Source organism: Sarcophilus harrisii, chromosome 5 (assembly GCF_902635505.1).
Source record: "Sarcophilus harrisii chromosome 5, mSarHar1.11, whole genome shotgun sequence".
Taxonomy (NCBI): domain Eukaryota; kingdom Metazoa; phylum Chordata; class Mammalia; order Dasyuromorphia; family Dasyuridae; genus Sarcophilus; species Sarcophilus harrisii.
The window spans coordinates 14,309,772-14,322,842 of record NC_045430.1 but is presented as its reverse complement, the minus strand read 5'-3'; the positions used below and the strand labels follow the sequence as shown (position 1 = coordinate 14,322,842).

Sequence of the window (13,071 nt, the reverse complement as noted above, 5' to 3'; positions counted from 1 at the left end):
GTTGGGATAAAGGTTTCCTTCTCTATAAGGCCCTGGCATTGTTCAGAGGCAATGGATTTGTCCAAGGTTCAGGTCTCCTGGTGTCTCGGGCCTAAGATAAGGGACATGGGGAAGCGACTGAGAATATGTGGGAAGGAGGGGAACCAAAAGGAAGTGGGCAGGCACCATGAAAGGGTATGGACTACATTGCCTGAAAGAGTCTGGAGATGCTGAGAAGTTTGATCCTATTCTGGAGAGCTTCTCTGACCCAACCTCAACCAGCTGCCATCAGGGACTAATTGGAGGTAAGAGAAGCTGAGGGAAGTGAGGAAGGCTTAGGAGTGAAGAGAGGCGAGAGATTGAGGGAGGCCTAAGGGAGGCTGAAGGAGGTGAGAGACTGGGGGATGCTAAAGGAGGTAAGAGAGACTTAGGGAGACTGAGGGAGGTGAGAGACCAAGGGAAGCTTGAGGGGGGCGGAGTAAGAAAGAGTGAGGGAGGTGAGAAAGACAAAACAAGATGAGGGAGACAAGGAAGGCTGAGGGAGGCTAAGGGAGGCTGAGGAAGATCAAAGAGGCAAGAGAAATTGAGGGAGGCTAGGAAAGGCTAAAGGAGGCTGAGGGAGATCAGGGAGGCTGAAGAAGGCTGGGATCCTATTTCCTTCTTTACCCCCCCCCCCTTTTTTAGACTGACAGATTCGAGTCTCACACTCACTGACTCTCTCCCCCTCTCTTGTGTTCTTTCTCTGGCTTCCAGGTCTTCTGTCTCATTCTTAGTTTCTTACTTCCCCTACTTCATGGTGCCTTGTTCTCTGCCCTCACTGTATCTGTCTCAATAGTTTCCTTTCTCTCTCACTCTTCCACTTTTGTGTGTTGCACTTTCAATGTCTATCTTTCACTGCTTCCCTATCTGCTTTCTCACATTCTCTCTATTTCTCCTTATTTCTCTTGTCTCAATTTTTCTGTCTCCTTTATGTGTCTCTGTCTCTCTCTGTCTCAATTTATTTTTTTGTCTACTCTATGTGTCTCCCTCTCCCTTTCCCTCTCCCTTTCCCATCCAAGGGAATCTTTTTTGTTCATCTGGAAGAGCCTGTGAGTGAAGACTTCTAGTGATGGAAAACCTCCCCAGAAACCCAATTCCCAAAATAACTCTCTTAAAGCTCTAAGAGCTTCCTCTATATATATGATCTCCGAAAGGTTAACTCCTCCTCTGAGAGAATGGGATTATGGGTTATCTCCCAGAGTGCTCTCCAGTCCTAAGAACTTCAAAGGAGGTGTGAATTCAGATATCTCATACTAAACCCTGAAATCTCCCAAACGTGTGAACTCCAATGAGTACTTAAATACTTCTGAGCTCTCTAAAGGTGTGAACATAAGCATTATTGTCTATCCTGACAACAAGTCAAAATTTTCTCCCTCATCCTCTCTAGGACCAAGCAGAAGAAGGCTAACCCCTCTTCCAAAGATAACTCTTCAATTAACTGAAATTCATCACCACCCTCATATCCAATATCTATATAACACTTTAAAGTTTACAAATCACTTCACAAACTTTTGGTTTACAATATAACAACAAATAGATGTTACTATTTTCTTCATTTTACAGATAAGGAAACTGAGACCTAAAAAAGTTAAGTGAATTGTACAGGGCCATACAGGCAGGATTTGAACTTGGGACATCAATCTATCCACTCCGCCACTTAGGTCATTTAAAATGGATTTTGTGAGCATCTGAGAATGAACCCATTCTTCCAAGGGGAGTCTGGCAAGGCAATCAAGCCATAAAAGGATTGGCTTCTTCCTGGTTCTGAGGACTTTGCTTCCATTGACTCCCCCCACATAAAGTGAAGAGGGTTGGACTCCATGACTTTTTTTTTTCTTTTTTTGCTGAGGCAGTTGGGGTTAAGTGACTTGCCCAGGGTCACACAACTAGGAAATGCTAAGTGAGACCAGATTAAAATAGGGCTGGTGCTCTATCCACTGCCCCAACTCCATGACTTCTAAGGTCCCTTAAGTTCCTGATCTATAAGAATTCTCATTTATGAAGTAAGGCATTGGACAACAATTTGGTGACGCCCCAATTCTTGACTCCTGGAAAATTTCTGGTCAGGAATGGGAGGTCAGCTGTAATTGTTTGCTTATCTGATCCCTCTCAGCTCCCTTGGGCTTGTGACATTCATTAAGGGCTGCATAATGGGTTGTAATTTAACAAGCAATGCCCAGAGCTAGAAGGGACCTTGGAGGAGAACAAGGGTAACCTTTACCAGAACAAGAAACCTGTGCCAAAATGCTCACTGACTACTTGTTGGGTACATCCAATGGGAAGGACCCTACCACCTCCCAAGGACCCTATTCCATTAAACAGGAGCTTTGTCAGCTTTTTCCTTTCCATCACTTCTAAGTTGTCTCTATACCTGGGCCACCTTCTGGGGCTAAGCTAACCAAGGCTAGTGCCTCTTGCACATGAGAATCCTTTAAATACTAGAAAGACAATGATCACCAATTCTGATGGACATGACCCTCTTCAACAATGAGATGAACCAAATCAGTTCTAATAGAGCAGTAATGAACTGAACCAGCAATGCCCAGTGAAAGAACTCTGGGAGATGACTATGAATCACAACATAGAATTCCCATTCCCTCTATCTTTGTCCACCTGCATTTTTTATTTCCTTCACAGACTAATTGTACACTATTTCAAAGTCCGATTCTTTTTGTACAGCAAAATAACTGTTTAGACATGTTTATCTATATTGCATTTAACTTATATCTTAACATATTTAACATGTGGGAAAGGAGGGGAAAAGTTGGAAAAAAAGATCTTGCCATTGTCAATGCTGAAAAATTACCCATGCATATAACTTGTAAAATAAAAAGCTATAACAATTAAAAAAAAAAAAAAGGAAAGAAAAAAAAAAAAAAAAGAAAGACAATGATCACATCCCCCTAAGTCTTTTTTTTCCTCTAGAAAACATCCCCAATTTCTTCAACAGATTTAGTGCCCATGGTGTGATCCCAAAGTCTGAAATTCTGTCATCCTTAGGGCGAATTTCTATAGGCTCCTCAGTTTGTTTACATCCTTCTATTATGTGATACGCAGAACCACGGAACACAATATACTTGATACAGCCCACCAAGCAGAAGACAGCTAGTGATGATGACCTTCCTAGCAATCATGGCTAGAAGGGAATGAGGAAACTGAGGTCCAGATCAATAAAATTACTTAGAATCATAGACTTATAACTTGAAGGGCTCGGGGATCATCTTGTCTATTTTAGACAAGCCCCCTCATTTTAGAGATGAGAAAAATGAGTTAAGTGACTTGGACAAGATCATATAAATAGTGGGTGGCAAAAGCAAACTTTGAATTCACTTTTTCTGACTTTGAAGAAAACATTCTTAACACTATACTATATAACACTATCTCCACCCCTCTCATTTAATAGGTGAGAAAGCTGAACATTCAGAGAGGGTGGAGTGACCTGCCAAGGCAGCTAAAAACAGCCAAGACTCTGTTGTATTACAGTGGCCTCCCTATCACTCTGTATCTGCTACCCCACCCTACCTCTCATCAGCTGACAAACAGAATATATTTTCAGGAAGTAGCCCTGATAACCAAGATATAGGATCTGACAAGATAACAAATGACTGTCCATTCCTATCAGTGTTAGACCCACAGACTGGCCCTGAGCCCAAGAAGGTGCTTAATTGTTTTGAACAGATCTCCAGTGTCATTTAAGGTTCCAGGTTGTCTGGAGTGACCTTGAACTAATCAAACCATTTCTCTAGGCCTTAGCTTCCACACTTGCAAAATGGCAGTAATGGTCCTCATCACTGGCTAGAGAGCCATTGTTCTAATCCTGCGTCTGACACACATGGAGACTTTGGACAAGTAACTTCCTCCTCCCAGTGTTCCAGGCAGCTCCCTGAAGTCAAATGCAAGGCAGGTGCCAACCTTTACTGGCAAAGGGAGTTTCCTATCCCTACCCACTTCACAGGACTGGAATGAGAATCAAGAGAAGGGGAAAAGTATGTAACAGTTGGCACAAAGGATAGAATTCCAGGTCTGGACTTAGGAAATCCTGCATTCAAATTCTGCCTCAGACACCTGCTAGTTGTGTGATTCTAAGGAAGTCACTTTATTCTGTCTGCCTCAGTCTCCTCATCTGTAAAATGACCTAGAAAAGGAAATGGGAAATCCCTCCAGCATCTCTGTAAGACTTGACTAAATAATCAACTAAATAACTAAATCAACAAGTAAATAGTGAATACAATTAAATAAATTAGTAAATAATGAATAAACTAAACAAGTAAATAATGAACAAATTAAACAATAAATACAGAATAATCAACTAATTAACAACAAAAGTACGTTGTAATCATAACACTACACAAATGTGAGCTATCATTATAATTGTTCCTTGATTATTTTTTGTAATATATGTATTACTTGTATTTTGTGTGTTATTTGGTGACTAAATTTGATAATGTATTTTTTGTGCATGGATGCTGGTCTTACTAAGACTAATTGTCTCTGTTCTCTCCCTGTGAGTTTCTTGTTTATAACCTTCCCTAAATTCTTTTTTTTTTTTTTTTGAGGTTCTGCCTCACCTAGGCAACAGTTTTTTTTTTTTAATTTTATTTTCATAAATTCTTAATAGAGAATAGATTCAACAGTGTAGAAACCTTCCATTCCTTTTCAGGGGTCCTCAAACTACAGCCTGTGGGCCAGATGCAGCAGCAGAGGACAATTATCCCCCTCACCCAGGGCTTTGAAGTTTCTTTATTTAAAGGCCCCCAAAACAAAGTTTTTGTTTTTACTATAGTCTAGCTCCTCAACAGTCTGAGGGACAGTGAACTGGCCCCCTATTTAAAAAGTTTGAGGACCCCTGTTTTATCTAATGTCTTAGGGAAACTAAGACAGCTCTTGCTACCTTGGTTCCTGTTGTCTTAGCTTTCTCACTAAAGAATGATGATTAGAGCTCATATCAATCAATAAGCACTTATTAAGCACCTACTATGTGTCAGGTACTGTGCTAACTGCTGGGTTACAAAAAAAAAAAAAAAAAAAAAAGAAGACAAAAACGGCCCTTTCCCTCAAAAAGCTTACAATATGTTACAGCTCACAAAGTCCTTCCCCCAAGATGATTTTGCAAGGTAGGAAATACAATTATAATGACACTCATTTTATGAATAAGTTACCTGAAGCTTATGAAAGAGAAATGATCTACAATACAATCGAGAGCAGGAAGGGACCTTAGCAATCACTAGGTCCAATATTCTAATTTTTCAAATAAGGAAACTGAGGTCCAGAGAAGGGAAATGACATCTTCATGTCCACGTGAGGGACAAGATAAGATTCAAATTCAAACTATGTGGTTTCCAGTCCCCTGATCTGTTCATCATTCCTTGCTTCTTGTCCTTGCCCAAGGACACACAGTAACTATCAGACCTGTTTTTCTTTTTTTTTCCTTTCTTTTTTTTTTTTATAATAGCCTTTTATTTTTCCAAATACATGCAAAGATAGCTTTCGACATTCACCTTTGCAAAACCTTGTGTTCTGAATTTTTCTCCTTCCCTCCCTCCCTCGCTTCTCCCTCCCTAAACATGTGCAATTCTTCTGAACATATTTCCATATTCATCATGTTGTATAAGAAAAATCAGACCAAAAAAAAAAAAAAACAAGCAAACAAACAATAACAATAACGACAAAGGTGAAAATACTCTGCTTTTATACACATTCAGTCTCCTTAGTTCTCTCTGGATGCAGATGGCTCTTTCTATCACAAAATTATTGGAATTGCCTTAAATCACTTCATTGTTGAAAAGAGCCAACAGATCTGTTTTTCTAATGTGGTCTTTGAACTCTGGGTGCAATCATTCTCCTTTTCTCATCACACATGCCCTAGATGGAGTCCTTGTTATCATCATTTATTAGGGATCTCCCTCTCACATATGGCCATAAGTCCTTATAGGATGGTTTGAGGAATAAGTTGATAAGATCCTCTTTTTTGAGCTACAAGGATCCTCTGAGATCAATGAATCCAATTTTCTTTATTTATAGATAAGAAAATTGAGAGAAGGCAAACAAACAGCATGAGACAAGTCTTTGGAGTCCAAACCCAGTCTTCCTTCTAGCAGCGATTTCCCCTCCAATACTACCTGCTTTCAGGCCACTCCATTCTAAAGCCAGGTGACCTTGAACAAGGCAGTTCTCACTGAGCCTCAGTTCCCTCAGTTGTAAAGTCAGGTATTAGAACTAGACGAGGTGCTCTTAATCTTCATCGCCCCTTGACATTCTGGTGAAACCTATGATCCCCTTCTCAAGATCGTGTTGTTAAATGCTTGACATAATATACACATAGAATAATGAAGGAGATGAATTTTAATGAAATGCAGTTAACAAAATATATAATTTATAAATATATTAATAAAACAACAAAATATAGATATACAATAATACATAACTATACAGTATGCATTATACAAATAAATATATTCATATAAATTTTTAATAAATATAACAGATCGCATATATTATCTAGAAACATAATTAATATTATATTAATATAATTATATATAATGCATGTTATCTATAAATAGATCTCGGGTCAAGAACCCCCGGGATCCGTGTATTCCCTTCTAACTAACAATCTGCAATTCTGTGATGTTATGACTAAGTCAGATGAGGAGGACTGAGAAGTTCTAGTACAGAACATGCCTCGTTTCATTGTGTGATCTTAAGCAAATCACTCCTTTTCTCTGGGCCTCAGTTTCCCTTATTTGTAAAATTAGGGGAATTTGATGAAAGTCTTCTCCAGCTCCTTCCATCTACAAATCACATGGTCTCCTTGGACCCCAAGGGTCACTGGACCACAAGGTCCACAGTTATTCTCTGACTCTCACAAAGCTGGTCCCTGCTTCCTCCCTCATCCCAGAAGCAGCTTCTGAATCCATAGCCTTGTTGCCTTGCACATGATTAACTCTTTTTTTTTTTTTGAAAGGATAAAATTTATTTACAAAATATGTGCAAAGTTCTTTGCAAACTTTAAAGCAAGACATGTGCACATGATTAACTCTTAAACAAAGCTTCTTGAATTAAATTGGCTCAGTACCCACACCATTGACCAAACAAAGCCCTATCTGAGTCCTGCTCCAAGAAAAGTCCATCTCCTCCTGGCATTCAAAATCTCTTTCATCACAAGGGCTTGGTGTTTCTGAATCGCAAGCACTGGGGTCCCCCAGGCTGCTGGTGTCTGAGCAGTGATGTCAAGTGAGGAAGGAGGAGGTGGCTTCTTAAAAAAAAATAAAAAATAAAAAAAAAAAAGACCCAGGGCTCATGTGCATACAAAAAATGGGAAACTCCCTCAAATGGGTGCTACTTCCTTATCCACCCTGCCCCCCACTCTAAGTTGCAGTTTCCCCTTTGTGACTTTTTCCCCCTTCAGTTCTGCCCTCAGTAGCTTTATAGTATACTATAATAGCATTTCTTTAGATTATGTTTTACATATGTTCTTTTACGTGTTCTTTTCCACTCAATTCTGAGTCAGATAAGACTAATATTATCATACCCATTTTAGAGATGAGGAAAGTAAAGTTCAGAGAGGCAATGTAGTATAATGCAAAGGATCCTAGATTTGCAGTCATAGTTTTTATCCAGTGTCAGTCAGTAACTATCTTGTGACCCCAGGGAAGTCAGTTCTTGTTTCTGGGTCTCAATTTATTCATCTGTAAAATGGGTGTCATTGTAGAATCTACCTCATAAAATTGTTTAAAGATCCAGGGCTGTCATGAATGTGTGGGGCTTCAAATACTATAGACACCCCAGAAGTGACTTTTGTAATGCCAATGTGTTGCTTATAATAAATACTTAATAGATGTTTTCTCATTCATACATTCATCATATTCCATTTTCATCTATATTTTATTATTGTTAGCTATGCTACCTTGAGTAAAGTTTTAGATTGGACTGAACTGGATTGGATTGAGCCAGGTTGGATTGGACTGGATTGAATTGAATCGCTCTGAACTGGATTGGAGAGGACTAGATTGCAACTGGACCAGACTGCATTGGACTAGACTAGATCGACTTGGACTGAACTGGAATGGATTGAATTGCATTGGATTGGACTGGTTTGGACTAAATTGAACTGCATTGAATTGATCTGGACTGGGTCACAATTGTACTAAACTAGATTGACTTGGACTAAACTGGACTTCATTGGACTGGAATGGTTTAGATTTGACTACATTCACTTGGACTAGATTGGATTGGATTAAATTTAGACTAGTTTGGAGTGGGATGGGCTGAGTTGGACTGCATTGAATTGATCTGGACTGGTCTCAATTGGACTGGACTGCATTGGACTAGATAGAACTGGACTGGATTGGAATGGGTTGAATGCACTGAATTGGACTGGTCTGAATTCGACTAAACTACATTGAGTTGGACCGGATTGGATTAGACTGGATTGAATTGGTTTAGATTAGATTGGACTAGATTGGGCTGGATTGGACTGGATTGATCTGGACTGTATTACAGTGACTGGTCTCAATTGGACTAGGTTGGATTGGATAGAAGTGGACTGGGTTAGAATGGGTTGAATTGCATTGAATTGGACTAGACTGCATTGGACTAGATTACATTGATTTAGACTAGATTAAATGAGACTGGACTGAATTGGTTTGGACTAGATTGGACTCAACTAAACTAGACTAGATTGAACTGGACTATTCTGGACTGGTTTGAACCGAATTAGACCAGACTGGATTAGATTAGATTAAATTGGATTGGACTGGGAAGTATAAACTCAGAAAGGTCACAAAGCTTTCTCAGGGTCCCACAACTATCCAAGAGTCAGAGGCTGTTTTCTGATTCAGGCTTTCTGGCTCTCTGCTCGATGATTTTCCTATATGACACAAGGCAGTCATAACCATAAACGTCCCTCCCATCTCTGACCTCTTCCGTGATCAGTGTTCTTTTCCAGGTCAGTAAGTGGGGGGATTTTTTTCCTCTCTACCCATCTTCCCCTTTGAGCTAACTGTTCCTCTGAAGGCTTGATCGGAGCAACTGAAATAGACTGAGCCATATGACTTGCTGGAAATAAACGTGCCGAGGCACTGTTTATACCCTTTACAAACCTCATAAACATTGAATTTAGATTGCTCCCCCCTTCCATAACATAGAAGGAAACTCCCAGAATTGCTAAACTATGTTTTAGTTCCTTATCTAAAATCTCCAAATGTTCATCGAGCATTTTTTTAAAATCCTAGATTCTATGTTTGAGCTAAGAGAAATAATCGACGTCATGAAACCCAACCTCAGTGTTTTATAGATGGGGATACTGCAGCCAAGAAAATTCAATGACTAGCTCAGGGTAATGAAACCAGTTAGGGGCTGAGCTGGAAAGGGCACTAGGGCTTTGGAGCCAACAATTGCCTGCCTCTACACTTGGGTTTTTTTCTTCTTTTTCCACATTCTTTTTTTTCCCCCTGAAGCAATTGGGGTTAAGTTGCCCAGAGTCACACATCTAGGAAATATTAAGTGTCCGAGATCAGATTTGAACTCGGGTCCTCCTGACTTCAGGGCTGGTACTCTATCCACTACCCTCTAGCTACTCCTTCACATTCTAATCTGCTCTTTGCAGCATAGATATGCAACCCCAAGTCCCCTAAATGGACTTCTTTATTATCCCTAAGGCTTTCATTCACATTGCCATGAGACTTCACACTCTGGACCAGCCAGAAAGGAGACCACATATCCCCAGCCTTGCTTGACATTTATCCTTTTCACACACTGGCCTTCTTGCTTTTCCTCACATGTGACATTTCATCTCTCCTCTCCAAATGTTTGCACAGGTTATCCTACATACCCAGAATGCACCCCTTCCTCCTTGCTGCCTCTTAAAATCTCTAATTTGCTTCAAAGATCTGCTCAAATATCACTTTTGCCAGAAAGCTTTTCCTGATCTTCCCAGTCCTTTCCCAAACTATCCTATATGTATCCTATACATACTTATATGTGTATTTGCTATCCCCCAGTAGACTACCAGCTCCTTGAGGGCAAGAATTGTTTCACTTTCGTATTTCTATCCCTTCTGTGTGCCTGACACATAGTAGACCCTTCAGAAATGCTTACGCTACCCATTGGTGTTATCCATCACTGCTAAACTGAGATGATAGAATATTAGAAACTGAAGATCCCTTATAGAGGATCCATTTCTCCTCTTTCATCTTCTAGAAGGGAAACAGAGGAAGACAGATGATAATTAAAAATAGTTCTAGACATAGAACCTGAATCTCTTGATCTTAGACTCAGCGTCCTTCTCCAAGTCAGTATTTTCTCCCTTTTAAATATTCTTTTTTTTTTTTTTTAAGTCATGGCTAACTGTTCCTCCGAAGGCTTGATAGGAACAACTGAAATACAAAGAGCTACATGACAAGATCCTTTGGGCTTCTCTAACCAAGAAGGGGAGCAGAAGTGGGAGGAATGTATGTGGCCACCCTGTGGCATATAGTTAATGGAGCAAATTCATCCATTCTTCCATTTTTTCTCATCCCTCAAAAAACTGCTAAAAGGAAGAGGGAGGAAGGATTCCATAAACACACAAACATAATATTGGATTTCTCTTGAATGAGGTAAGGAATTTTGCATCCTCAGATCTTAAGATCTGGATCTTGGAAATCAATTAGTCCAATCTCCCTCCCAAGGAAGCATCTAGTCAATAGCATCCCTGATAAGAGTTGTGTCAATGAGCTGGGGATAATGTGGCATAGTAGAAACCCTTTTCTTTTGTACCAGAGATGAGGATCTCAGCACCTCCCAAAGCAAGATATTCCAATGGGCAACTCTAAATGGCAGGAAGTCCTTTCTTCTATTGATCTTAAATCTGTCTCCTTGTAACTTCCTCAGTTCTCAATCAAGATAAATTGCAAGGGAATTCCCAAGATCCAAGAGGCACTTTGAGGGAGGTTGGAGTGGGGAGGACAGAATTCGATGTATTAGAAAGATCCCTGGCTCCGGGATCAAAGGACCTGGATGTTTATTATCTGACTTTGGGCAAACCATTTGCTTCAATTTCGTCATCAAGAAACAAAGGGATTGTACAAGATGGTCTCCGAGGTCTCTTTCGGCTCCAAACCCATGACCCTAGAATCCCATGAGAGGCAACAGTCACCCTCTTGAATTGTGGATCTGACTCCAACTTCTGAGGTGACATTCAATAACCCCCACATCCCTGACTCAGAGTAGCAACGATCAGAACTAGGACCAGAGCAGAAGGGTCACAACAAAAGAATATCTGAAAAGACCAAACTGCATCATTTGATATGGTGTAATTTTTTATTATGAGGCAGAGAAAACAGTCATGAGATTAATAAGCCTAAAGGATCCTACAGCTAGGACTGGAGGTTGTCTAATTCAACCATTTCATTTGGCAGATGGGAAACTGAGACCCAGAGCAGGGATATGATTTGCCCAGAATCACCCCGCTAGTAAGTGATTAAGGCAAGATTTGAACTCAGATCTCCTGGTTTTACATCCAATGTGCTAGCTACTATATCATGTACCTGCTTTAAAGATGAGGTTTCTCTGGATCTGGATAAGGAAGGGACTAGAAACCATGACATTAAAAGATCAAAAGAAAGAATAGATAAGGCTTAGCCATATTGGAGTTGAAGGGGAAGAACTATCTTCCAATCAGAGCTATTGCAAAGTGCTGTCTTTTGAGGTAGTGAGTTCCCTGTCTATAATGTTATTCAAGAAGGGATTGGACAACCACTTCTCATGAATACTTGAAAGGAACTTTTTTCCCCTACATCCACCTTGGAATAGATTGTGTCTCTTCCAGCTCTGAGATTCTACGAGTTCTTTGCTTCATTTATATGCATGAGATCTCGCTGAACACTGAATCTAAGTTTCCTCTAGAGTTTGGCCCAAAGCACCTCTTTAAGGTCCCTAGAATAGAAATATAGAAGGACTTCCTGCATGAGTGATTGCAACATCTGGAAGGAATCTTGAGGGCTAAAATAGAAATAATCCCAGGCCAGAAAGGGATAATGTACACAAACGAACCTCAGACCTTTCTTCAAGAAGATGTGGATTAGAATTCTGCTTTAAATATACTCTCTAGCTGTATGACACTCTGAACCTCAGTGTCTTCCATCTGTAAAATGGGGCTCCTAAAAGTAATGTATAAATCAGCAATGGAGTGGAGTCTCCAAAAAGCTAACATCATCTTAGCCTGTATTATAGGGGAGCAAAATGTCCAGAACAAGACAGAGAATGGACCTTCCATATTCTACTGTGGTCAGATCACACCAAGAACCACCGGGCTGGCCATGTTGTCAAAGGAACATCCAAGGATTAGTAAAAAGAACTGGGTGTTTAGTTTAGAAAAGGCTTAGGGCCCTGGCTGAAAGTGTCTATAAGATTAGTATGTAGAATAGGGATTAATTTCATTCTGCTGGACCCAGAGGGCAAAAATAGAATCTGCCAATCAGATGCAAATATGAAAAAACTTTCTAATGATTATATCAATGATTATATAAGCAAGGAAGGCAGCTAGGTGGTGCTGCAGGGGATAAAGGTGCCAGGACTGGAGTCAGAAAGACTCATCCTCCTGAGTTCAAATCCAGCCTTAGACACTTAGTAGACCCTGGGCAATCACTTCACCCCCTTTGCCTCAGCTTCCTCATCTGTAAAATGAGTCAGAGGAGGAAACAGCAAGCCATTCTTGTGTCTTTGCCAAGAAAACCCCAAATGGGGTTGATGGACTGAAAAATGACTAAATATAAGCAATGAAGTCTCCATTAGATGAAGACTGTTATAAAAGGGATTCCAGTTCATGACCAGGCTGGGTTGGACCTCTGAGGATTCCTTCTCACTCAGATTCTGTAAATTAGAGGGCCGAGGGAACTTAAAAATTTTCTAGTCCACCATTTTCATTTTACAGGTGGGGAAACTGAGTCCAGAGAGGTTATCCCAAGCTTACACAGCTAGTCAATGGATAATATAGTATGCAAACTCAGTTTCTGACTCCGGAGCCAGTTCTATACACTGTAGCACCCAGCCTTGATCGGATTAAATTCTCTTTCC

At 40.2% G+C, this 13,071-nt stretch overlaps 1 protein-coding gene across 1 annotated transcript in view; it reads right to left on the bottom strand.

Annotated features, from left to right (window-relative positions):
* The window catches only part of RAC2 (Rac family small GTPase 2), a 37,296-nt gene that overhangs the window by 20,929 nt on the left and 3,296 nt on the right, over positions 1-13,071 (bottom strand). The gene's annotated exons all lie outside the window — the stretch shown is intronic.